This window comes from Hemiscyllium ocellatum, chromosome 35, assembly GCF_020745735.1.
Source record: "Hemiscyllium ocellatum isolate sHemOce1 chromosome 35, sHemOce1.pat.X.cur, whole genome shotgun sequence".
Classification (NCBI taxonomy): domain Eukaryota; kingdom Metazoa; phylum Chordata; class Chondrichthyes; order Orectolobiformes; family Hemiscylliidae; genus Hemiscyllium; species Hemiscyllium ocellatum.
In genome coordinates, this window is record NC_083435.1 from 28,420,200 (window position 1) to 28,447,977 (window position 27,778).

At 44.2% G+C, this 27,778-nt stretch overlaps 1 pseudogene; it reads right to left on the reverse strand.

Moving 5' to 3' along the window:
* Positions 1-764: 764 nt before the first annotated feature.
* LOC132832509 (netrin-G1-like) overlaps positions 765-27,778 on the reverse strand; it is a 63,895-nt pseudogene continuing 36,881 nt past the window's right edge.

Consider the following 27,778-nt stretch of genomic DNA (forward strand, 5'->3'; position numbering starts at 1 on the left):
GAGGGATCAGCCATTGTAACTCTAATTTAAAATGCATACCTCAATACTTCAGCCACCTCAAAACACGTCCACCCTTACCTCTGTTAACACTTTGAGGAAACTGCATCAGGTGGGCTTGTCCACTGGCTTCAAATGGAGGTCCATTCGAGAGCTGCCGTTCAGCGGAACCAGCCTCCACCCCCGTCACCTGTTGTGCACTTGGGAGACACCTCCACGCCCCACCCCACAATAGCCGCCACCACCATTTCTCCCCAACCAGACCCCATTATGGGTGGTAAACTATCTGTTCACAACTCAGCAAGCAGCTACTTCAATAACATATCTCTTGAAGATGGCTCCTGTAAGGGACAGGAGCCAAAAGAAGGGAATTAAGACCCCACCCCAAAACGCGCTCACACAAAAGCTGAGGTTCCAGTACAACTCAGTGTGGAGTGTGTTAGTTGAAAGCGAAGATTTGTTTTTCCATATCAGGGAACAAGCAAATGTTAAAACGGTGCATAAATCTTTAAAATAATCTCTTCGACAAGCGTAGGGTGTAAAGCTGTGATAACAGTACCCTGTGGAGACATTTGAAACCTGCTGAACAATTTTCCAACATTTAATCATTTGAAGTATCAGACGAAGGAACGGAGGCAATTCCTTGAAGCCAAGGAATATACGACAGCAGTTCAGAAGCGCTAGTTTTAAAACCGTACAGGTTTGAAAAAAACAAATTCTCCCAAACCAGAGAGAGAGAAAAAAAACTCAATGGTGATTAATGCCCCTGTCTGGGAAACGATCGGTTGAAACATTTTTCAAGCGAGAATATCTCTTCTGTTTTATTGCAGTTAAAAGCTTTGAACCCTCTGTGAAAATGTGACCTCTTCAAATGGACCTCTTTAATGTTAATGTTGATCTCTCTCTGCACCTTCTCGGCAGCTGTGACATTGTATCCTGCACTCTGTTCTGTTACCCTGATGCACTTGTATAGCGCGATCTGACTATGGAGTAAATAACACAAGACTGTTCACTCTACCTGGGTACACGTGACAGTAATAAATCAAATCAAATAAACTCAGGAAGAGTTTTCTCACAGAAGGCTGTACATGTATGGAATGAGCTGCCAGAGGATGTAGTGGAGGCTGGTACAATTGCAACATTTAAGAGGCACTTGGATGGGTATATGAATAGGAAGGGTTTGGAGGGATTATGGGCCGAGTGCTAGCAGGTGGGACTAGATTGGGTTGGGATACCTGGTCGGCATGGATGGATTGGACCGAATGGTCTGTTTCCATGCTGTACATCTTTATGACTCTAAGTGATCTCCGTGCATGGAATGGGGTGTCACAGCAATAACACACAAATACCTCACAAGTGTACTTTGTGCAAAGTGGCCGATGCGTCAGTGCACAGCAAACATCAAGCTTCGCCCCTGCATATTTTATTTTTTCATCTTGTGCCACAGGGTCGGAAGGAGCAGTGGAGCTTATTTTGTACCTCCCACCCCCCTCGTCAACAACTACACTGCGGAAGAGCGATCTCCGTTCGACTGCTTCCCGGAATCTGTAAACCGGCTGGAAAAGATCCGGTGGGAGTAATGCCGCCAACTGCTGGAGACACCCCACTCACCTTCTGGTGAACTCCTTCACTTGTGCACAAAGAGGAAGGGAGTGAGGGGAGGGATGGCAGATTCATGGAGGGAAGGAGCAGGGAATATGTGTGGCAACAATTAAGGGGGTCTTTTCAGATGAAACACTAAACCGACAATTTGCTTCATCGTAAAAGATTCCAATTACGCATCTATTATGGAAACGAAAGCTTCAGTCTTGCGCCCTGATCAGTACTTATCCCTCAATCACAAATCTGGTCATTTGCCCATTGTCACATTGCGCTTTGCTGAAAAAAAAGTTCCTCCAAAGCGCTTCAGAGTGTCCTGAGGTGAGGAAAGATTCTGTCCCAAATTTTGACGGGCCGAGCGGCTGAAAATTGAGAGGATGAATTATGAGGAGCTGCCTGAGTCCCGTGAGGAGACACAGAGAGTCCAGTTTCCCCACTGACTGTCCATTCCCTCTTGAAATCCAGTCGGCCTGGGTGACTGGGCGGACTCAAACCTCAGCTGCAGTTTTCCTTTCCTGGGACTTGCTGGGGGGGATGGGTGGGGAGAGGAGGGAGTTGGAGCGTGTTTGAACGGCGCCGCAGTGTGAAACGCTGCGTCTGTCCTGCCGCTCTCCTCAGCTTTCCGGTGGCGCTGGAAGCGGCTCAGAGCAGCGGGCGGCCGTGGGCGGCGGTGAGCAGCGCGGTCAGCCAGAGCAGAGCCCGGTGCAAGGAGGGCTCCCGGGCCGCTTGGGAGACGCAGCCTTCCGCCCCCTTCCTGCACTGGACTTTCTCACACAGCAGCCCGGTGTAGGGAGCGGGGCACCGGCACCTCCCGTTCTCCTCACACACACCTCCGTTCTCACACCGTGTTAGCAAGTTATCGCACACTCCCCCTGCGAGAGAGAAAGCAAAAAAAAATATACACAATCAGGTCAAGCCGTTGAAAATCTGCCCGCATTAAAGACTGTCGCCACTCCTCATTTTTTACAACAAACTTTCACGTGTGCAACCTCTAAACCAACACAATATTATTCAGAGTGGTTAAAAAAAAACGTGACGCAGAGACACTTGAGAGTTAAGGTGGGCAAAGTGGAATGTTTTTAAGGAGCTCCTTAATGAAAGGGGGAAGGGTTGGAGAGGTTTGGAAGAGGGAAACAGGGTTTTGGACTGGAACAGCTGAAGGCAGGGCCAACAATGGGAAGGTTAAAATCAAAGAAGATCCAGAGGTCAGAGTTAGAGGCTTGCAGAGATTTTTGAGGGCTGCTGGGGATACCTCAGGGTTGGTAAGTGGATGGTGAGGCCAACAGAGGGATTTGAATGCAAAAGAGAAAATGCTGGAAAATCGCAGCAGGTCTGGCAGCATCTGTAAGGAGAGAAAAGAGAGCTGACGTTTCGGATCTAACTGACCCTTTGTCAAAGCTGGGATTTGAATGTATGGATTAGAAATTTCAATTCAATGCAATTGTCGGTTAAGAGCTTTCATATTAGGGTGCAAGAATTGGAAAGAATTTTAATGCTGAGGAGTGCATCCAGCACCGCACTGCCTAACTTGGGCAGCGTTTTGGATTTTGCAAATGCCAAGTTTTAATATTGAAGTCTCCCTCTCAGTGTAACATGTCTAAAGTAAAGGTTCAGTCACCATTGTCTCACAAAACCAGAGAGAAAAGACACAACTGAGGGTCCCCTAAGATGGGGGGAAAGATTGGGAAGGGGAACCCTTCATGGTCCCCTCAGCTAGTGCAGGAATTGAAATTGTGCTGTTGGCAATGTTTTTGTTGTCCAGCCAGCTGAGCTAAACCAATCCCAACCCCTACCAGCCCATCATCGCACTATAACTTGATCTAACTGTCATTGTTCAATAAACTACGTTTCATCAGACAAGGAGCTAATCATTAGAACACCAAGTTGTTTTCCCCTGTCTCAGTGGATCAAGTAGCCCTGTTGGTCCCTGTCAGTAAAAAGGATGTTAGCAATAATTCCAAGATGAACATTTACACCAAGATAAGCTGAGGATTCATCATACAGCATGTTGGCAGTGACGGAAAAATTTCACCTTGCAATTAGATAGCCATCAATGGAGGGCTGTGACCCTATCAATGGCACAAGATTGATTAATAAAGTTAGATCACATGGGATTCAGAGAGAGCTTGGCAAGTGGATGCAAAATTAGCTTGATAATAGATTACAGAGGGTGGTGTACAATTGCCATTTTTCAGACTGGACACCTGTGACCAGTGGTGTTCTGCAGGAATTGGTGTTAGGTCCAGTGTTGTTTGTCATTCATTTAAACTATTTGCATGAGAATTTTGAAGGACGGTTCATAAGTTTGCAGATAACACCAAAACTGCTAGTATAGTCAACATTGAAGAATGTTTTCTAAGATTACATAGGGATCTTGATCACTTGGACCAATTGGAGCAGCAGATGAAGTTTAATTTGGATAAATGTGAGGTATTGCATTTTGGTAAAGCGAACAAGAGCATGACTTATACAGTTAATGGTAGGTCTCTAGGTTGTGCTATCTAACAGAGAGACTAAGGGGTTCAGGTACATCGTTCTTAGAAAGTTGCATCACAGGTCGACAGGGTGGTTAAGAAGGCATTTAGCAGCCTGTCTCTATTGCTCAGAATATTGACTGTCAAAGTTGGAATGTTATGTTGAGGTTGTAGAGGATGTTGGTAAGGCCGCTTTTGGAGTACTGTATACAGTTCTGGTTGAAGCTGTAGAACTGGTGCCAAGTCAGAAACAGAGAAAACAGGAGCTGGAGTTGGCCATTCAGCTCTTCAAGCCTGCTCTATAATTCAGGATGATCATGGCTGATCATGCAAACTATTTCCTGTTTTCTTCCATACTCTCTGATCCTTTAGCCTGAAGAACTATTCCTAACTCCTCCTTGACAGAAACTTTAAACATAGAAGCAGGATAATAGAATAGGCCATTTCATGAAGCTTAACTGGAGAGTGATCAGATGATGAAGACTCAGTGGATGAACCTGGGGATGGGAGAAAGCATTAAAAACAAAAAGGTATAATTCACAGGCTGGAAAGGGTAAATGAAAACAAATGACTTACAGGCTTACAGCTCAAATTGAACACTGCTATCTTAGTGAGTGGGCATAAAGTGACACAGGGACAGTATACAAAATCAAAATGTAAAAAGTTTTCTTTAAAATTTCAACAAATTTGGGGACATTGTAACACCAGAATTGAAGAGATAAAGGAGCAGTGTAGAAGCCCATTCAACAAAGTCTGGTGTATTAATGCACAGATCTCATAAAGCCACTGTACCTGTGAAACAGCTCAATGACATCTAGTGATAATCTAGCATGAAAAGTCTCCACATTTCTCTCAGTTAGTCACTTATGTATATTATGCAATAGTAACATAACCAAGCATAGAACATATCTAAGTCTAAAATATCATAATCACATCATTAGTGTTACTGATAAACTTCAAGATATCTTTCTCAACAAGAAGTTTGCTTGACTCTTCTTGCATGTGTTACATGGGCTAATATATAGGGAAGCACGTACAACAATATAATTCTGGCGGTGTTTTTCTACCCAAAGTAAACCACATCAAAGTCTAATGGCATAAGACAGATCGAAGACTACTGAAGCTTTAGGAAAGGTGAGCGATCCATTATTTAACACCACAGCAAAGGCAGGGAGAATTTATTAAACCATAGGCATTGGGACTATCCAGGAATAAAAAAAACATTAACAGGAATTATGAGCTGAACTACAGACAGGGCTAATCACCTTGGAAAATCCATTTAAGAAACAGGATTAATATTACAGAGCACAAAGAGGGGGATTATTTTGGTTCAACCATTAAGAGCAATGGGGTTGTTTATTAAAGCCACAGGCAGTGAAACAATAAGCTTCAGCTTTTAATGAAACAGGAATCATTTATAAAAGCAATGATTCATGGGACTCATATAGAAAAGTCATGTAATAGGCAGCCTACATCCATTTTACTTTCAGAAACTTTGACCACAGAAAGATGGGATAAGCTTCCAGCATACAAGTAGCCTGCCAAATTAACAGCTTTTAAAGCAAGGAAAATAAGTAATAACAGGAGGAAGACATAGAGTCATAGAGATGTACTACACAGAAACAGGCCCTTTGGCCCAACTCATCCATGACCAGATATCCCAACCCGATCTAGTCCCACATGCAGGCATCCGGCCCATATCCCTCCAAACCTTCCTATTCATATATCCATCCAGATTCCTTTTAAATGTTGCAATTGTACCAGCCTCCACCGCATCCTCTGGCAGCCCATTCCACACATGCACCATTCTTTGCATTAAAATGTTGCCCCTTAGGTCTCTTTTATATTTCCTCTCTCACCCTATACCTATGCCCTTTAATTCTAAACTCCCTACCCCAGGGAAAAGACCTTGTCTATTTACATTATCCATGCCCCTCATGATTTTGTAAACCTCTACAAGGTCACCCCTCAGCCTCCAATGCTCCAGGGAAGACAGCCCCAGCCTATTCAACCTCTCCTTATAGTTCAAATCCTCCAACCCTGGCAACATCTTGTAAATCTTTTCTGAGCCTTTTCAAGTTTCACAACATCTTTCCAACAGGAAGTAGACCAGAATTGCATGCAATATTCCAAAAGTGGCCTAACCAATATCCTGTACAGCCACAACATAACTTCCCAATTCCTGTACTCAATACTGACTAATAAAAGAAAGCATACCAAATGCCTTCTTCATTATTCTATCGATTTGTGACTCTACTTTCAAGGAGCTATGAAGCTGCACTCCAAGGTCTCTTTTTCTCAGCAATGCTCCCAGCACCTTATCATTAGGTTTATAAGATTAGTAAAGATTTGCTTTCCCAAAATGCAGCACCTTGCATTCATCTAAATTAAACTCCATCCGCCACTCCTCAGTCCATTAGCTCATCTGATCAAGATCCCATTGTGATCCGAGGTGACCTTCTTTGCTGTCCACTGGTAATGCGCTGGATTTTCTGAGTACTGACAGTCTGCCACTCTGCCCCTCTTTGTTCAAAAGGTGGGAGATCTGCATTGCTGGCAGGAAATTCCAGTCAATGCTCCCTCAGAAATACAGAGCTATGTTTCTCCATTCTCGTCCCTTGGTCATGCAGATCAGTCAGAGAACTGGGGAGAGGGGTGGTTTCATACTACATTCACTCCTGGGGACAATCTACCTTCACATTCTGAACTGTGAAGATCAAGAATAACAGACAGCCACTTTGAGGAGCTGCTGTGAAACAGTCAAATACCTCAGGGGTGTGTGAGGTTCATGTGCCAAGGCCATAATGTGCCATTGGGTTGGAAGCCAGAGTGCCACATGGATAGAGTGCCAACTGGATGGAAGAGAATTGACAGGTGCCAGGGTGGGGAAGACTGAACAGCGGAAGGCAGTGGGATGAAATTTGGGTTAGGTGCAAGATGAGGATGATACTGGGGGTGACCAAAGCAGAGAATGGATCCAAAGCAGGACAACATGTTTCAACTCACAAACATTGAAGTGGCAGTTCTGAAAGCAGATGAACGGTAGTAGGGAGGGGAATCCTGAGTGTAGTAGTGGAAAAGAGGGATCCGTTTTTAGTGGTGGGGGAATGGAATTGTGTCCAAATCTGATCAAGGGGGGTCCAAAGGAAAGAAGGGGGTGTCAGGTCAGTGGCTGCAGGAGTGTAAGTGGTCTAGGATAGGTGCAGATGGGAGGAATTATGGAGTCAGTTGAATCGTTACTCAGGTGCTAAAAAATATATTTAACAGAGAAGTTTTTCCTGATAATCATTTGCTTAATTTTGATCAGAACCCTGACTTCTTTGTAAGCTTATTTTGCACCCAAATAAGTATTGTCAGCCCAGAGATGCCCTATATGGTGACTGACATTTGCCCCTGACATGGCAGCAAGGTGTAAATTTGGGGCTTGTTTTTGTGAGCAGGCACCTGGAGGTTCTGATGAACAGGACAATGCAGAGGAGGGCCATCCTCTTCGCCCAAGCACAGCAATAGAGGCTGTGGCACTCTAATCTATCAGCCTGATCAAGGTTTCCACCCAGGCCGGTTTGTCATGAGTCATCTGGAGTGTGGGAAGAAAGTCAATGTCCTTCTCCTCTCTGCTAAGATGACAGCTCTTTCTTTCCTATCTCACGTTCACTCCAACACTGCTATTGCACGCAGCTCCCACCAAGGCTGAAGTTCTACCATTCTTACTATTGCAAGCAAGATGTGTCCGCGTTTGTCCTCACCCACCTCAATATCCAATATCACTAACCCTGCATGCCCAATACGCCAGCCTATTTACTCTCTTGGGGCAACGTGCCTATTTCCTCCAGTCTGTTCCATCAACAATATTTGTGCAGCCATTTTCATCTCACTCAATCACCATTCTCAGCAGACAGGAGAAAATAGCCCACAAGAAAAAACCCGGATCGTTGGTGGCTGCCAGAGATTCGACTGCTCACTTCCAATGAAGATAGAATCCTGACCAAGCGGTTGACTGACCATGTCCAAGCTCCTGGACTGGTATCAAAAGCTGCTCTTGACTTATTATGCTGGAAGGCTCCTGATTGAAGGTCATCTCCCATGCTGTATCTGTGCCCTGTGGAAAACCAGCTTCCTGCCTGAACAGCAAGGCAAGACAGAACTACCGTGCCTGACAGCTTTGCCTGAGGGGGCAAACTTCAAAAAGCCAAGGCAAGGCAGTGATGCTTTTGAGAATCAAGGTGTGTTCAAAGCAAGTAAGCAAGATGAGAGTGAGAGAAGAGCCCTGAGGTGCAGCCTGGTCCAGTCTGTAATCAGAGTGCTTGTCTGTGTGAGGCTGCCTGCCCCTCTGCAGAAAGTGTCCTTGCAGTAGCATTTCAATGGTAATTGCCAGTGAATCCCAGCCCCTGAGTTTCAGCATTGAAGTGCAGAGATGTGCCATCAGAATACAGAGAATCTGGCAAGCTGTTGGGTGCAAATGTCCATAGACAAAGTTGTTCATGTGGCTAGTGCCCTGGAGGACATTCTGCAATATCATTGCCAGGTGTTCAAGATGATAGCCCAGGGCACGAAGCAGAGAGCAGGAATCCCCAGTTAACCACTGTGATACTGGTGTCAGGAATTGTCAAATTTGAGTTTCCTCGTGGCAAGTGGTAGGCTAGGAAACAGAATAGCAATGAGGCAATATTCAGTGTTAGTTAGGCTGCTAACAGGCAACAATTCCCAATCATAGGCCACTCACAAACATAAAGGTCATCTTGATGCCTGGAACTCAGAAAAAGCAGACGTCGCGATAGGTCTGGCTGGATTTCACATGTGCCTCTCCCAAATTTCTCACCATTGTCCACATCATTCATGCCCCTCTAAGATTCCCCCTAACAGCTAATAGGAGGAGGACTATAAACTGACTGACTCCCACAGCTACCTAGACTACACCTCCTCCCACCCTGCCCCCTGTAAAAACACCATCCCATATTCCCAATTCCTTCGTCTCCACTGCATCTGGTCCCAGGAGGACCAGTTCCAATACCATACAACCCAGATGGCCTCCTTCTTCAAAGACCGCAATTTCCCCCCAGACATGATCGATGATGCCCTCCACCGCATCTCCTCCACTTCCCGCTCCTCCGCCCTTGAGCCCCGCCCCTCCAATCGCCACCAGGACAGAACCCCACTGGTTCTCACCTACCACCCCACCAACCTCCGTATACATCGTATGATCTGTCATCATTTTCGCCACCTCCAAACGGACCCCACCACCAGAGATATATTTCCCTCCCCTCCCATATCAGCTTTCCGAAAAGACCACTCCCTCTGTGACTCCCTCATCAGGTCCACACCCCCCACCAACCCAACCTCCACTCCTGGCACCTTCCCCTGCAACCGCAAGAAATACAAAACTTGCGCCTACACCTCCCCCCTTACTTCCCTCCAAGGCCCCAAGGGATCCTTCCATATCCACCACAAATTCACCTGCACCTCCACACACATCATTTACTGCATCCGCTGCACCCGATGTGGCCTTCTCTATATTGGGGACACAGGCCGCCTACTTGCGGAACGTTTCAGAGAACACCTCTGGGACACCCGGACCAACCAACCCAATCACCCCGTGGCTCAACACTTCAACTCCCCCTCGCACTCCACTAAGGACATGCAGGTCCTTGGACTCCTCCATCGCCAGACCATAGCAACACGACGGCTGGAGGAAAAGCGCCTCATCTTCCGCCTAGGAACTTTTCAACCACAAGGGATGAACTCAGATTTCTCCAGTTTCCTCATTTCCCCACCCCCATCTTGTCTCAGTCAAATCCCTCTAACTCAGCACCGCCTTCCTAACCTGCAGTCTTGTTCCTGACCTCTCCGCCCCCACCCGCACTCCGGCCTATCACCCCCACCTTGACCCCCTTCCACCTATTGCATTTCTAAAGCCCCTCCCCCAAGTCCCTCCTCCCTACTTTTTATCTTTGCCTGCTGGACCCACTTTCCTCATTCCTGAAGAAGGGCTCATACCCGAAACGTCGATTCTCCTGCTCCTTGGATGCTGCCTGACCTGCTGTGCTTTTCCAGCAACATATTTTCAGCACCGAAGAGCTAGTGCCAAGATAGTAATGAGGCTTCACAGCAACAAGCCGTGCCCAGCACTGAAAAGTGTGCTTAGTCCCATGGGGTCAGCACATCCCATTTTTTGGACACAAGAGTGGGCATTGATTAAAGTGGTGCTGGAAAAGCACAGCAAGTCAGGCAGCATTCAAGGAGCAAGCATGTCTTTTGGAGGCAGACTCATCCATGTGTTGGAGAGCCAAGGTGTACATATTATAACAGAAAGGTTGGCCTAAAGGGTATAAAGTATCTGGTCAATGAATAGAAGGAAGTAGAAGGCATAGGGAATGCACAAATCTTTAGAAGCAGGGTTGAAGTGATGGAGGATTCATTCGAGATGAGGTGGCATAGATGGGGCATGAGGTGTGTGTAAGAGTGAGAAGAAGTGAAAAGGTTTTGAGTTGTGAAAGCTAGAGGAACACTTCATTATTTATTAGGACACAATGCTAGATGCTTGAGATTGTTTTCTTGCCCAGCCCACCTCAGAAACTAGCAGAACCATGATTCCCAATCGAGCTCGCTTCCCAAGATCAAAAATGGGAAACACAGGTCATAATTTTTTGAATTTGAGTTTGTCAAAGTTGGATATTCTCCCACGTCTGTGCCCTGACCCCAAGTCTGTCGAGGTGACTTTCAGAAAATGTACCAGAGTACAGCCCAGTCACAGAACCACAAGAAGTCAAATAGCAACTCACACACAATGATGTTCATGAGGTAGAACAGGTAACAACCAAAGAAGAATGAAAAGTATTCCTGGGACAACTATGTAATCCAGAACTAGCCATTTGGCAATAAGATATTTAAATCAATGGGCATCTCATTAATTTTGAGTTCAAAATAGGGGCAACTGTCACTGTGTTCTCAGGTAGTATACCATGGGTGGAAAGAAGACTGCTGACAGTCCACAACACAGTCCAGGATGTAAACCATTTAAGATTAATGGTATGTTAAAAGCAAATCTTACAACCTAAGGCATTCCAAATAGTAGGAATATACAAGAAAATAAAAAAGTTCTCCCACTTGAGCATGAAAGTGTGTCTTGACCTCAAACGTTTTCAAATGTCAAAGTAAGGAACCAGTATCAATCAGTATCAGTTTGGAAATGGTGATGTTGGCTCAACCTGGAATTTCATATTTTGCAAGATGACTTCAGACCAGTTCCACCATTTTCACATTTTACTGTTGTTGCTTCTGGTTCAAGTCAAGAAAAAAAAATTGATTTACTTGAAGTTGCAAAACCAAGATGGGACACTTCTGTTCATGAAGAGAGGGAGACAGAAAGCAGAAATCCATAGACCGGTTAGCCTAACTTTTCATTGTGTAAAAGCTGAAGTCCATGAATAAAGAATAAATAGAAGGACATTTAGAAACCTTACTGCAATCAAATAGGATCAATTAAAGGATGAAATAAAATGCCCACTTAGATTCATAGAGTCATAGAGATGTACAGCATGGAAACAGACCCTTCGGTCCATTTCGTCCATGCCCACCAGATATCGCAACCCAATCTAGTACCACCTGCCAGCACCTGGCCCATATCCCTCCAAACCCTTCATATTCATATAGCCATCCAGATGCCTTTTGAATGTTGCAATTGTACTCACCTCCACCATTTCCTCTGGCAGCTCATTCCATACAATTACAACCCTCTGCATGAAAAGGTTGTCCTTTAGGCCTCTTTTATACCTTTCCCCTCTCATCCTAAACCTATGCCTTCTAGTTCTGGACTGTCCCACCCAGGGCAGAGACTTTGTCTATTTATCCTATCCATGCCCTCCATGATTTTATAAATCTCTGTAAGGTCACCCCCACACTTTCAAGTTTCACAGCATCCTTGCAGAGTTCTGGGGATAATGTCTTAGCATGGACTGAGTATTGGTTAATTGTGATGATGTTGCTCCTTTAACAAGGTTATGTTGTCCTTGGTTTTTATCAAGTGGGGTCGTGAAGGCAGAAGTTTTGATAAGTCTGGAAATATCTACTTTAAAACAATGATCACGGAGTGGCCAGTTCTCCCAGTCCAGGTTTTTATTTTCTAGTTTGCTTTAATTTTAATGAGGTGGAGGGGGTGGGGGATGGGGGTTGGTGCATAAAACCGCTGGAGACCTAGAGAAGCCACTACAGTGAAAAGAGGTTTTATGCTTCAACAGAGATCTTGCCTGGACTGTCTCTCTGAAATCTCTCCTGCCGGTAAAAACTGTGTTTGAATTTACCTTTTGCCAAGGGGTGTGCTTATGGGATGTTGCAGGGATTCGAACAGCTTTGTTAAATTGTGATATCATGTCAGTTGGGTTATTAAATAAGTTGTTATTCTAAATTCTGCTTTCTTCATACATGTTTCATCCATAATGTTTAATTAAATTCTCTTTCATTTAGAGCTACATCACTCCTGGAATATTCACGTTACATCTGCCTTTACAAAAATAAAAGTGAGTGTCTGGGTTGCCTTCTTAGAATCTCTTGAGGGGGTCTGACCTGGTCCATAACATTAACACAGAGTCAAGACTAATGTGTCTTTTCCAGGTTAGAAAGCTGCAAATATTTCAGTGCCGCAAGGATCAGTCAAAACCTCAATTATTTAATGTTCTGGAGGAGGGGCAGAGTTTAATGTCTCCAAATTTGCTGGTGATACAAGAATAGGTGGGGATTGGGTGACATGTTGTGATGAGGATATAAGGAACCTGGAAGGGCATATCAGTGAATGGGCAAAGACTTGGTAGATGGAGGGTAGTCTCGCATACCTTATAGCCACACATTGTGGTAGGAAGAATAAAAAGGCAGATTATTATTTAAATGGAGAGAGACTTGAAAAAGAAGAATGTGGGTGCTCTCATGCATGAATTTATAATAGATTTGTACATAGATGCAGTAAGCAATTCAACAGGTAAGTTGACTTTTGGCCTTGATGTTGGTGGGTGGTATAGAATTTCAAAATAGGGAACAGATGTACAGAGTGCTGCTGAGGCTTCATCTGGAGTGTTCTGCACAGTTTTGGTCCCCATATTTAAGAGGAGATGTCCTGGCATTAGAGGCACTTGAAAAGCGATTCACTCGGCTGATTCTCTGATCTCTAGAGAAAGGGAATAAAACTATTTATTTGGTGGGTGAAAGTGGAGCTCAGCGTAATTCACTCACTGATAGCCTCTTTGTTTTACCCCAACAGTATCTCTGCTATCGGATACATAGTCAACACAGGTCACAGAAACTGGGGTGCAGTGGAAGGGATGAAGGACTGGTGTTGGAACAGTCACTAAACTCAACAGACCTTCCAAGACTGATTCCTGAGATGGCATGACAGACACATGAAGAGAGACTGGATTATTTAGTATGATAACCAGGGGAGATTAGAAGAATGAAGGTGGATCTCATAGAAATCTCCACAACTCTAACAGGACTGGACAGGGTGAACACAGGATGTCCCTGATTACCAGGTAGTGCAGAATCAGAGGTTACAGGATAAGAATACAACATAGGCCATTTATGACTGAGATGAACAGAGAACATAGAACATTACAGCATTGTACAGACCTTTCAGTTCTCGATGTTGAGACAACCTGTGTAACCAATCTAAAGCCTATCTGTCCTACCCTATTCCATTTTTATCCATAATGTTTATCCAATAGCCACTTAAATGCCCTTAAACTTGCCAACTCTACTTCCGTTGCAGGTAGTGTGTTCCATGACCGTCCTACTATCTGACTAAAGAACCTACCTCTGTCATCTGTCCTATATCTATACCCCTCAATGTAAAGCTATGTCCCCTCATGCTAGCCATCACCATCCAAAGAAAAAGGCTCTCACTGACCACCCTATCTAACCCTCTGATTATCCTGTATCTAGCAATTAAGTGAACTTTCTCTCTAACGAAAACAGTCTCAAGGCCCTCAGCCTTTCCTCACGAGACTTTCTCTCCATTCCAGACAGCATCCTAGTAAATCTCCTCTGAACCCTTTCCAAAGCTTCCACATCCTTCTGTAATGCAGCTGCAACATGACATAGTGGCTCCGAAACTCAATCCCTCTCACAATAAAAGCTAACACACCGAATGCCTTCTTAACAGCCCTGTCATGCTGGGTGGCAACTTTCAGGGATCTATGTATATGGACAGTGAGATATCGATGGTCATCTACACTACCAAGAATCTTACCATTAGCTAGTACTCTTTATTCCTGTTGCTCCTTGCAGTGAATTACCTCACACTTTTCTGCATTAAACTCCATTTGCCACCTCTCAGCCTACTCTGCAGTTTATCTATGTTCCTCTGTAACCGGGAGCATTCTTCAGCACTATCCACAATTCCACTGACCTTAGTGTCATTTGCAAATTTACTAATCTATCTATCCATGCACTTATCTAGGTCATTTATGAACATGACAAACAGCAATGGCCCCAAAACAGATTGTTGCAATACATTACTAATAATTGAACTCCAGGATGAACATTTCCAATCAACCACCACCCTCTGTCTTCTATCAGCTGGCCAATTTCTGATCCAAACTGCAAAGTCACCCTCAATCCCATGCCTCCATATTTTCTGCAATAGCCTACCATGTGGAACCTTATCAAAAGCCTTACTGAAGTCCAAAAACACCACATCAACCCTCATTCACCTGTTTGGTCACCATTTCAAAAGAATCAATAAGCTTTGTGAGGCACAACCTACCCTTCACAAAATCATGTTGACTAATCAATCTATTCCTCTCCAGATGATTATAAATCATATCTCTAATAGCCTTTTCCAACACTTTACCCACAACCAAAGTAAGGTTTATGGGTCTATAATTATCAGGGTTGTCTCTACTCCCCTTCTTCAACAAGGGGACAATGTTTGCTATCCTCCAGTCTTCTGGAACGATTCCTGCAGAAAATGATGACATAAAGATCAAAGCCAAGACACTGCAATCTCCTCCCTGGCTTCCCAGAGTTCCCTAGGGTAAATCACATCTGACCCAGGGCAACTGACATATTCATTTAGCGCTTCCCCTTTCTCCTCAGACTCGATGCACAACTTTCCACTACTATCCTTGATTGGCCCTAATCTTTCTCTCGTCATTCTTTTGTTCCTGATATACCTAATTTTAGGATTTTCCCTGATCCTCTCTGCCAATGATGAGGAGACATTTTTCACACAGAGAGTGGTGAGACAGTGGAATTCTTTGCCACAGAATGAGATTGAGGCCAAAACATTGAATATTTTCAAGAAGGAGCTGGACATAGTTCTAAGAGCTAAAGTAATCAGAGTATGATGAGAAAATGGAAAGACAGTACTGAATTGGATGGTGAGCCATAATCATACTGAATGTATTAGCAGACTCAAATGGCCAAAGGGTCTACTCCTGCTCCTGTTTTCTATGTTTCTCCTAGGAATATTCTGGCAAACATTTGTCAAACTATGGCACTGATGCAACCGTCTTTCGGCCATATAATCAGTGCCATGATAGCAATGGTAGAGTGAGCTCTCAGGGTGTTGCAGTGACGTCATATGGATCTAACACACACACACACACACACCAGAAACAACAGTGACCCAAGACACAGGACGGTCACACTTGGACACTGAAACAAATCTCCAACACTTAAACAGCTTCAATCCTTCACAGACTGATCATAGTCTATGCCTCAAACTATGTACAAGGCCAGAAAAAGCTCACCAAGCACTAGGTCCATCACCATAGGGTCAAATTCAAAAGCAAAGATATTGTTTTACATTTTTGTTGATCCTTGGTTAGTCAATCTTTGAAAAGCTGCAGACAGTTCTGTCTCCAAAATTGTAGAAACCATATGGAGCACTGGATGAAGTTCAAAAGAGGATTAACAAGAATGATACCAAGGCTGTGAGGCTCTGTCTACCAAGAAAGTCTGAAGCAGCTGGTGCTCTTTCCATTGAATGAGAAGACTGAGGGGTGATCTATGAAAAACCTTAAAAGCAACGATGAAGCTTTAGGTGCGAGAATGCAATTTCCTCTAGGTGATATGGAGCTCAGTTGTTAGCACTGCTTCCTCACAGGGACTTGTATTCGATTCCAGCTTTGGGATGCTGTCTGTGTGGAGTTTGCATATTTTCTCTATGTCTGCATGGGTTTCTTCCAGGTTCCCTTGTTTCCTCCCACAGTTCAAAGATGTGCAGGTTAGATGGACTGACCATGGTAAATTGTCTATTGTGTCTAGGGATATGTAGGCTTGGTGTATTCGCATTGGGAAATGCAGGATTACAGGGATAAGGAAGGGGGTTGGTCTGGATGGAATGATCTTTAGATGATCAGTGTGGACTCAATTGCCTGCTTCCACATTGTAGGGATTCTATCAGTTGTGAGTGAGACAAAAATTAGGGGTTAGACCTGTAACACAGATGATCACAAAACCAATTAGGATATTAGAAGAAACCCTTTAATCTAGACAGTAGTGAAATTGTGGGGAATGCTACCACAGGCTGCAGTTGAGGCAAATTGCAGAGATGAATTGAAGGGGAAGCTATATAAACAGAGAAAGAGTGCTATCTAAACACAAGTTCTTGCTCTCTCTCTTTCCCTCTCTCTCTCTCTCCACATGAAATCATTCATATTGTTTGAGAGCTCCTACCTTGTTTTGGGTTTGTGACCTGAAGTGAGGAGATGCTTTACCATGTGTGAGTCTGCTTTGCATCAGCTGCATGTGTCAGGAGAAAGCAGCAATTATTAATCACAGCCAGAAGACAATACCTGGCCTGTATGTTACATCTGTACCACAAAACAATATGTATATACACGCACACACTGAAACCGTAAGAGCGTCCAAGAAACAAACAGCCGTATCCATCTCACAATTTATCAGATCAAAGCTGATTCTGTGACTATGCAAAGACATCAGGACAGCTGCTCAGAATTTTGCTCAAGGACGGAGATTTTAAAAAGCATCTTAAAAGGGGAGAGAGGGCTTAAGAGATGGAGAAATTGAGAGAGGGAATTGAAGAGCATATGGCTTAAGTAGCAAAAATCACTGATCCCAATCCATTCCTGCTCCAGTGTCATGCTTCTGATTAGTCTACAGAATTATGGTCAGTCCCAGTCAATATGGGAAGTTATGATCAATCTCAGCCAACAGGAGAAATTATCATCATTTTTTGTCAGTGCGGAATATTGGTCACTCTCAATCACTGTGACTACAACCATTTTCAGTCAATGTGGGGAAGTTATGGACACTCTTAGATAGTATGTCACTCCTCATCAATTTGGACAGTTCTGGTCATTGTGGTGAGGCTGGGGCTTATGATCATTCTCAGTCTGCATGGGGAAGTCTGCTCACTCCTGGTCTGTGGGGAGTTACAGTCACAGTTGATGCGCATTTGGATTTATAGTAATTTTTCATTAGCTTTTATGCATTTGGTCACTCCTCAGTGTATGTATAAGGGATTAATGTAACAGGATCTGAGGGTTCAATGTAACAGGTAGTTCAGAATGAGGTGGACAGCACGCAAAGTGTTAAATATATATGAAGGAGTTGATGAAACAAACAGGAACAAAGGTAAATAGATTGATGCCAGAGACACATATCCAGTTCCCATTCCTGTATCAAGAATAGTAAAGTTAAATTTGCATTAGGATTCAAAGGTGACAATGCAAGTTAAGAGCTTATACTTTTGAGGGTGCTATTTTTATATAGAAAAGAGGAAGACTGGCTAACTAGCAAGAAACAGAGAGTTGGCAGAAATGGGTCATTTTCAGGTTGGAAAATTGTTACATGTTAAGTGCCACAGGGATTAGTGCTGGGGCCTCAACAATGCATGATCTATACGAACAGCATGTTGCAGGCAAGAACAGTGTTGAAATTTGTTGACAATACAAAGGTAGGAAAACATGTTCTGAGGAAGCTATAAAGCCCGATTTACCATGAAGACAATGGCAGAAGAATTGAGGAGCCCAAAATCCTGTCTTGAAAACCCAGTATTCTTCATGTTCAGGGGAGCAACGTGGTGCACAGTTTCCTGAAATAGTTGGATGTTCAATGATTAGCTAATCCCACTGAAGTGAGACTTCGAAATGCCTGGGGTTTGGAACCAGGGTATGGAGATCAGACCAGGTGAGAATAGGTCCACTCTCAGTTCATTTCTCTTGGATTGTCATCCTTTTGAAGAGCTCATATCTTCCTATAGTTATGGTTTCTGTGCATGATCGAGGTGGTGCTCAGCAGTTTGCTTGTGAGGCAAGGGGCAGCTAATCATTTCGAGTGGGGGTTAGATATCTATTTGGTGGTTCAGATGCCCTTTGAGACTGTCCACTGTGGAAAAGGGCCCTCCATTTTTGTTTAGCAGCAGGAAGAGCGGGCGCATGACTGGGAGGCTGCCAGGAAGGTCAATCGCTGCTTTGCGAACTTACCTTGAGCATCAAGGCCCTCTTTTTTTTAGCAGCAGGAAGAGTGGGAGTGATGACCAGGGGACTGCCAGGAAGTTAAAACACTGCTTACTTCATGAATAGGCAGAACACATGCTGAGCAGGAGCAGACACAGGACTGCTGAGTAAGTGAAGTATTATATTTGGGCTGTTGCATTACCCAATACACTTTGTAGGTAGTGTCTCCCACACATCCTCCTTCTCCATCCTAAAAATAAGTTCTGTGCACCATATTGGTGAGATAACTAGTTGTTTTTTTTATTATTTACTTTTTAATAGTCTCTTTGGGAATTTAGAATAGTGGGATTAGAGGTTAGGGCAGTTGAATGTTCCTCCTTCAGCATGTGGGAGGTAAGGGTCACCACGAGTGTTCCTGCTGGCTTCATCTGCGGGAAGTACACCCAACTCCTTCTCATTGAACCCACATTGGGGAGCTGGAGCTGGAGCTGAATGAGGTAGTCACGCCTCAGGTACAAAACAAATGTAGGTGGGTTTCAGTCAGGAGACTGAAAGGGTATCAGCAGACAGTGCAGGGATCCCCTGTGGCCATTTCCCTCAATACAAATACACCATTTTTGGATACTGTTGGGAGGGGGACTTACCAGGGGTAAACCATGGCCTACAGGTCTCTGGCACAGAGTCTGTCCCTATTGCTGAGAGGAGAAGTGAGGGCGAGGAGCAGCATTAGTCATTGGGGAGTCCATAGTTAGGGGGATAAATAGGAGGTTCTGTGGGAACGGGAGAGACTCACGGTTTGTGTGTTGCCTCCCAGGTGCCAGGATTCATGATATCTCAGATTGTGTTTTCAGGATCCTTGAGAGAGAGGGGTACCAGCCCGAAGTCGTGTTCCACGTACGCACTAATGACCTAAGTAGGAAAAGGGATGGTGATTTAACGCAGAAATTCAATGAGCTAGGGTGGAAGCTTAGTGCTAGAATAAACAGAGTTGTTACCACCATTTTGTTACCCATGCCACGTGCTGGCGAGGTGAGGAATAGGGAACAAGAGGAGTTGAACACATAGCTACAAGGATGGTGCAGGAGGGAGGGTTTCAGATACCTGGATAATTGGGGCTCATTTTGGGGTAGGTGGTACCTCTATACACAGGATGGTTGACACCTGGACCAGAGGGGTAGCAATATCCTGGGGGGGGGATATTTGCTAATTTTCTTCGGGAGGGTTTAAATTAATTCTGCAGAGGGATGGAAACCCAAATTCCAGCGTCCAGGAGGTTGAGTGTAGTGAGGTCAGAAATATGGTTTCCAGGTCACAGGAGTGTACTGGCAAGCAGGAAGGTGGATTGAAGTGTGTCTACTTCAATGCCAGGAGCATCTGGAATAAGGTGGGTGACCTTGCAGCATGGGTTGGTACCTGGGACTTTGATGTTGTGACCATTTCAGAAACATAGATAGAGCATGGACAGGAATGATTGTTGCAGGTTCAGGAATTTAGATGTTTCAATAAGAACAGAGAAGATGGTAAAAGAGGGGGAGGTGTGACATTGTTAGTCAAGGACAGGATTACAGTGACAGAAAGGACGTTTGAGGACTTGTCTACTGAGGTAGTATGGGCTGCAGATAGAAACAGGAAAGGAGAGGTCACCCTGCTGGGAGTTTTCTATAGACCTCTGAATAGTTCCAGAGATGTAGAGGAAAGGATAGCAAAGATGATTCTGGATAGGAATGAGAGTAACAGGGTAGTTGTTACGTAGTTGTTAACTTTGCAAATGCTGACGGGAATACTATAGCTCAAGAACTTTAGAAGGGTCAGTTTTTGTTCAATACGTGCAGGAGGGTTTTCTGACACAGTATGTAGACAGGCCAACAAGGGCTGAGGTCACATTGGATTTTGTAACGGTTAATGATCCCAGCCAGGTGTTAGAGTTGGAAGTAGGTGAGCACTTTGGTGCTCATGACCACCATTCAGTTGTGTTTACTTTAGCAGTGGAAAGGGTTAGGTAGGCTCAGGTAGGTTCACAAAGGCTCAGTTAGGGCACTTGAGAGTTACAAGTTAACCAGGAAAGACCAAAAGAGAGCGTGAAGAAGAGCCAGAAAGGACTTGAGAAGTCATTGGCAGACAGGTTCAAGGAAAACCTGAAAGCTTTCTGGTGGTATGTTAGGAATAAAAGAATAACTAGAGTAAGATTAGTGCCAATCAAGGACAGTAGTGGGAAGTTGTGCATGGAGTCCGAGGAGATAGGGGAAGCACTAAATGAATAGTGTTCGTCTGTGCTTACACCGGAAAAAGACAATATTATTGAGTAGAATACTGAAATACAGGCTACTAGACTAGAGGGGATTAGGTTCACAAGGAGGAGCTGTTAACAATTCTGGCAAGTGTGAAAATAGTTGGGATTTATCCTAGAATTCTCTGGGAAACCAGATAGCTTGCAGAGCCTTTGGCTTTTTCTCTTTATGTCCTCATTGTCTACAGGAATAGTGCCATAAGACTGGAGGATAGCAAACATTGTCCCCTTGTTGAAGAAGGGGAGTAGTGAAAACCCTGGTAATTATAGACCAGTGAGCCTTACTTCGGTTGTGGGTATAGTGTTGGAAAAGATTATAAGAGATAGGATTTCTAATCAACAAGAAAGGAATTACTTGATTATGGATAGTCAACACGGTTTTGTGAAGGGTAGATTGTGCCTCACAAGCATTATTGAGTTCTTTGAGAAGGTGACCAAACAGGTGGATGAAGGTAAAGTGGTTCATGTGGTGATTTTGGATTTTAGTAAGGTGTTTGATAAAGTTCCTCACAGAAGGCTATTGCACAAAATACGGAGGCATGGGATTGATGGTGATTTAGCAGTTCGGATCAGAAATTGGCTAGCTGAAAGAAGACAGAGTGTGGTGGTTGATGGGAAATGTTTATTCCGGAGTTCAGTTCCTAGTGGTGTACTGCAAGAATCTGTTTTAATGCACTGCTGTTTGTCATTATTATAAATGACCTGGATGCGGGTGTAGAAGGATGATTAGTAAATTTGCATATGACACTAAGGTAAGTGGAGTGTGGATCGTGCTGAAGGATGCTGCAGGTTACACAGCGATATAGATAAGCTGCAGAGCTGGGCTGAGAAGTGGCAAATGAAGTTTAATGCAGAAAAGTGTGAGGTGATTCACTTTGGAAGAGCAACAGGAATAAAGAGTACTGAGCTAATAATAAGATTCTTAGTAGTGTAGATGACCAGAGAGATATCGGTGTCCATGCATATGCATCCCTGAAAGTTGCCATCCAGATTGATAGGGTAGGTAAGAAGGCATACGGTATGTTAGCTTTAATTTGTAGAGGAATTGAGTTTCAGAACCACAAGGTCATGTTGCAGCTGTACAAAACTCTGGTGCAACCACACTTGGAGTATTGTGTACAATTCTGGTCACCGCATTATAGTAAGGATGTGGAAGCTCTGGAAAGGATTCAGAGGAGATTTACTGGGTTGTTGCCTGGTATAGAGAGAAGGCCTTATGAGGAAAGACTGAGGGACTTGAGGCTGTTTTCATTAGAGAGAAGAAGACTGAGAGGTGAGTTAATTGAGACACGCAAGATGATCAGAAGTTTAGATACAGTAGACAGTAAGTGTTTTTCCTCAGATGATGATGGCTAGCACAAGGAGACATAGTTTTAAATTGAGAGGTAATAGATATAGACAGGTGTCAGAGGTAGTTTCTTTACTCAGAGTAATAGGGGTGTGGAACGCACTGCCTGCAACAGTAGAAGACTCACCAAGTTTACGGGTATTTAAATGGTCATTGGATAAACATATAGATGAAAATGGAATTTATGTACGTTAGATGGGCTTCAGATTGGAACAGGTCAGCTCTACATCGAGGGCCAAAGGGCCTGTACTGAGGTGCAATGTTCTATGTTCTATGAAAAATTGTATGTAGAAGGTGTACAACCTGCACAGAACTGCCCACCTTGACAAGACCTCTCAAGAGGCATCAACAAGTGTCCAATATCAAAATATACATTTGTACACGAAAAAGACTTTTCACAATAGAGTGTCGACTACAAGTTGGACCTTTAAGTAAGAGAACTGTGTCTTCTCTCCTGTGCGCAAGAAAACTTATGATTATTCAATAAGGTGGTACTAGATGTCGGAGAAAAACTACTGGGTAGAAATAGGCATTAAGTTAGCATCAGAATAGGAGTATCAGCACCACAAGCCTTATCTACCATTCAATGAGATCATGGCTGATCTCTGGTCTAACTCCATATGAGGCATGAGTGCCCATAGGATATGGTACAGATTCATAGATTAGAATGGGTGCAGCATAGAGAGAGAGTGAGAGAAAGAGAGAGAGAAAGAGAGAGAGAGACAGAGACAGAGAGAAAGGGAGAGAAAGAGAGAAAGGTGAGAGTCGCTGGCATGGTTCTGTTTTAATCTCAAGTTTTAAACTTTGACCACAGCATGACAGACTCTGGGCAGGCTTTCCATTCAGCTCACCTCAGGAACTGGCTGGCCTTTAGGTCTATACTGGATCACCTGCCCTTATGGACAAAAAAAAAATCAGAATTCCAGGGTGGCCACTTTTAAAGATCCAATTTGTCGAGCCAAGATTTCTCCAGAGTCTCTGCACTCACCCCACCCAGGAACAAAATTCAAAGTCTAAGTGTCTGCAGAGAGATACAGAGGAATGCAGAGGGTAGCTAAAATAGGCAAGCAAAATGCGACAGGTGGAAAACAATGTGGAAAAACATGAATATTCAGGAAGAATGTACAAAACAGAGCATTTTTGAAAGGAGACAGACTGCAGGCCATTATGATGAAAACAGTTGGGTGTCCTTTATGTATGGGGTTCTTTAAAAAAAATACATGCAGGTAGAGCAATTCAAATGAGTCAAATGAAATGTTGGCCCTCATTGTAAAGGGATGGAGTGTAAATGTATGGAAGTCTCATTGCATCTGTACAGAGCATTAGTGAAACCATATCTAGAGTACTGTGTAGGGAGTTGGTCACGTTCTTAAGGAGGGACTTACACTGCAGCAGTTCAGAAATAGGTTACTGGCCTATTGCTGAGATGTGAGGTTTTCATATAAGGGAAGATTGAATAGGTTGAGCTCTGCAATTAGTGTACTTAGAATAATAAATGCTGACTGTAATGAAACATCCAGTGTGCTGAAGGGACTAGACAGGGCAAATGATGATAGCATGACTCCCATTATGGACGAATGCAGAACAAGTTGAAGCAGGTTCAGAATGGACCCTATCCCATTTTAGAAAAAGGTAGCAGGGGATTTATTCCCCTTCCCACTTGGAATGTTCTTCCCTGGAAAGTAGTTGAGGGCAAGTCATTAAATATAGAGTCATGGAGTCACAGAGTTGTTCAGCACAGAAACAGACCCTTTGCTCCAACTTGTCCATGCTGACCAGATATCCTAAATTAATCTTGTCCCATTTGCCAGCACTTGTCCCAGATCCCTCTTAAACCCTTCCGATTCATAAACCTATTCAGATGCTTTTTAAATGTGGTCATTGTACCAGCCTCCACCACTTCCTCTGCAGCTCATTCCAAACAAGCACCACTCTCTGCATGAAAAAGGTTGCCCCTCAGGTCAATTTAAATCTTTCCCCTCTCACTTTAAACACATGTAGTCTAGTTTGAATTCTCCTACCCAGGAAAAAAGACCTTGGCTACTCAAATTTCCATACCCCCTCATGATTTTATAAACCTCTATGTTGTCAACCCTGAGCCTCTAATGTGCCAGGGAAAACAGCCCCAGGTATTCAGCCTCTCCCTGTAGCGCAAACCCTCCAACTCTGGCAACATCCTCGTAAATCTCTTCTGAACCCTTTCAAATTTAGCAACATCTTTCTTACAGCAGGAAGACTAGAACTGAATGCAAAATTTCAAAACTGGCCAAACCAATATCCTAGGCAAAAGTGAGGACTGCAGATGCTGGAAACAACAGTCTCGATTAGAGAAAAGCACAGCAGGTCAGGCAGCATCCGAGGAACATGAAAATCGATGTTTCAGGCAAAAGCCCTTCAACAGGAATGGAGGCAGGGAGCCTCCAGGGTGGAGAGATAAATGGGGTGGGGAAGGGGAGCTGGGGAGAAGGTAGCAAAGAGTACAATAGGTGAATGGGGGTAGGGGTGGAGGTGATAGGTCAGAGAGGAGGGGGAAGGATAGGTGGGAAGGGAGATTGACAGATAGGACAGGTCATGGGGACAGTGCTGAGCTGGAAGGGTGGAACTGAGGTAAGGTGAGGGGAGGGGAAATTAGGAAACTGGTGAAGTCCACATTGATGCCTTGGGTTGAAGTGTTCCAAGGCAAAAGATGAAGCGTTCTTCCTCCAGTCGTTGGGGGGGGTGAGGGAGCGGCGGTGGAGGAGGCCCGGGACCTCATCCCTCACCTCCATCCATGGCCCCAAAGGAGTCTTCCACATCCACCAAAGTTTCACCTGCACATCCACCAATGTCATTTATTGTATCAGTTGCTCCCGATGCGGTCTCCTCCACATTGGCGAGACTAGACACTGCCTCACAGAGCGCTTTAGAGAACATCTCCAGGACACCCGCACCAATCAACCCCACCGACCAACATTTCAACTCCCCCTCCCATTATTCCGAGGACATGCAGATCCTGGGCCTCCTCCACTGCTGCTCCCTCACCACCCGATGCCTGGAGGAAGAACGCCTCATCTTCCACCTCAGAATGCTTCAACCCCAGGGCATCAATGTGGACTTCACTAGTTTCCTCATTACCCCTTCCCCCACCTTACCCCAGTTCCAAACTTCCAGCTCAGCACCAGCCTCATGACCTGTCCTACTTGCCAATTATCTGCCCATCTATCTGCTCCACCCTCCTCTCTGACCTATCATCCTCATCCCCACCCCCATTCACCTATTGTACTCTTTGCTACCTTCCCCCACCCTCTTCTCTGACCTATCACCTCCATCCCCACACCCATACACCTACTGTACTCTTTGCTACCTTCTCCCCACCCCGCCATTTATCTCTCCACCCTGGAAGCTCCCTTCCTCCATTTCTGATGAAGGGCTTTTATCTGAAAGGTCAATATTTCTGCTCCTCAGACACTGCCTGACCTGCTGTGCTTTTCCAACACCATGCTCATCCAAACCAATATCCTGTACAGCCATAACATGACACCACAAATCCTATACTTCAAGGTTGAGTTGAACAGATCTTTAATTAGCAAGGGAATTAGGGTTCCAGTGCAAAACAGGCTGAAAATTGGAGTCAAGGCCACAATTAGATCAACCGTAATCCTCCTGAATTACAGATGTGGCTCATAGTGCCGAAACGTCCATTCCAGCTTCTATTTCTCAGGTTCTTAATTCTCAATGAGAATGTCTTAGGATTTTTACAAATAATCTCTCCACTTGCTGTTAAAAGTTTTCACGAAGATAGAGTTGAAAAGTATCTTTCTCTCTGTTCTCAGTTAAGATTAGATTAGATTTGATTGCCTACAGTGTGGAAACAGGCCTTTCAGCCCAACAAGTCCACACGGACCCTCCAAAGAGTAACCCACCCAGATTCATTTGCCTCTGACTAATGCACCTAACAGTATGAACAACTTAGCATGGCCAATTCACCTGACCTGCATAACTTTGGATTGTGGGAGGAAACCGGAGCACCTGGAGGAAACCAACGCAGCTACGGGGAGAATGTGCAAACTCCACACAGACAGTCGCCCGAGGTTGGAAGATGTATGATATATATATTTTGTAAGTTATCTGCTTTGTATTTGCCCTAACACTCAAGAGGAGATTAAACATATTCCAGCAATACACAAACAGGCAGAGTTCTGATTCCAGTCTCTTTCCACTCCAACATCTATGTGACACACATTGCCTGTTCACATTGAAAATGTGGACTTTTTTCTCCATCCATGAGAGATGTGAGAGGTTTGAGGGAAGCAGTGCTTTCCTCATACAGAAATTGGTTCTGGGTCAGAGAAGTTAAGTCCTACTTACCGCCACTGGTAAGGGTGTTTGGGAGACCTGGAAAGGGAATCAGATCCACAAAGAGTTAGAGACACAAACGATTAACAGCATTTTACTTGCAAATACACTAAAATGATACATCACATGACCTGTTCATGAGATCAATCTTACTCATACATATGAATAATGAACTCATCGGGAATTTACATGCTGCACTCTCTGTGCACACAGACCATCCATTGGTGAGACAAATTCAAATTGCTGCATTGCTCACATCAGGTGAATGTGAGATTAATGAATAAGTATTTTTGCACCACTTGTGATGAAAGTGTAAGTGCACCCAGTGAGTACCCATTGCCGCCACTAATTACTTATAGTCTCTCACAATGTCCATTTGTGCCACTAGCAATCTCAGAATATTCCATACACAGGAATGATGAAAGATAGACAGTGCAGGAGAGAGAGAGAGAGAGAGAGAGAGAGAGAGACCTGCACAGTTACTGCCTTTGCTGTTTTTGAATTCGTGTATTGCTGGACATGGGAATGCATCTGGGAGAATTAACAGACAGTGAAACTCACAACTAATCTTGGTGGAACTGTTAGGCAAAGTTCACAGCACAGGATCAGATAAGTTAATTGTTTTAAGTCTGTCCAAGAGAAAGGCTGCAGCAGTGAGTACAGTGGATTCTTTCTTGATTATATGTTTTTAGAGGTAAGTCTCTTGATTAAACTTAAAATATAAGCCATAGCTATTAATTTAACCAGGGCAGTGTTTGTCGAGGAAGAAGACTGTGTTATTTTCTGGGTCGGTAGATTGTGAAGGAGCATGGCCTTTGCAGTGATATGTACTTCTTGTCAGATGTGGGAGTTTAAAGAGAGTTTAAGGGTTACTGTGGATTACATCAGCCACAAATGCTGTTGGATGCGAATCTTATCAGATCGAGTGGATTGTTTGGCGAAACAAATAGAAGCGATGAGGAATTTGCAACAGCAACAGTATATGGTGAATGGCAGTTATAGGAAGGAGGGAAGTCTCAGATACAGTCACATAGATGGGTTAACTCCAGGAAGGGTAAGAGAGGTAGGCAGCTAGTGCAGGAGTCTTTTGTGGATATATCCATTTCAAACAGGTATGCTGTTTTGGAAAATGTAGGGGGTGATGGATTCTCAGGGGAACGTAGCACGAACAGCCAAGTTTCTAGTATTAAGACTGGCTCTATTGCAATGAGGGGTACGTCAGCTTTCAAGAGGTCAATTGTGTTCGGGGATTCTGTAGTCAGAGGTACAGACAGACATTTCTGTGGTCAGCAGAGAAAAAGCAGAATGGCGTGTTGTTTCCCTGGTGCCA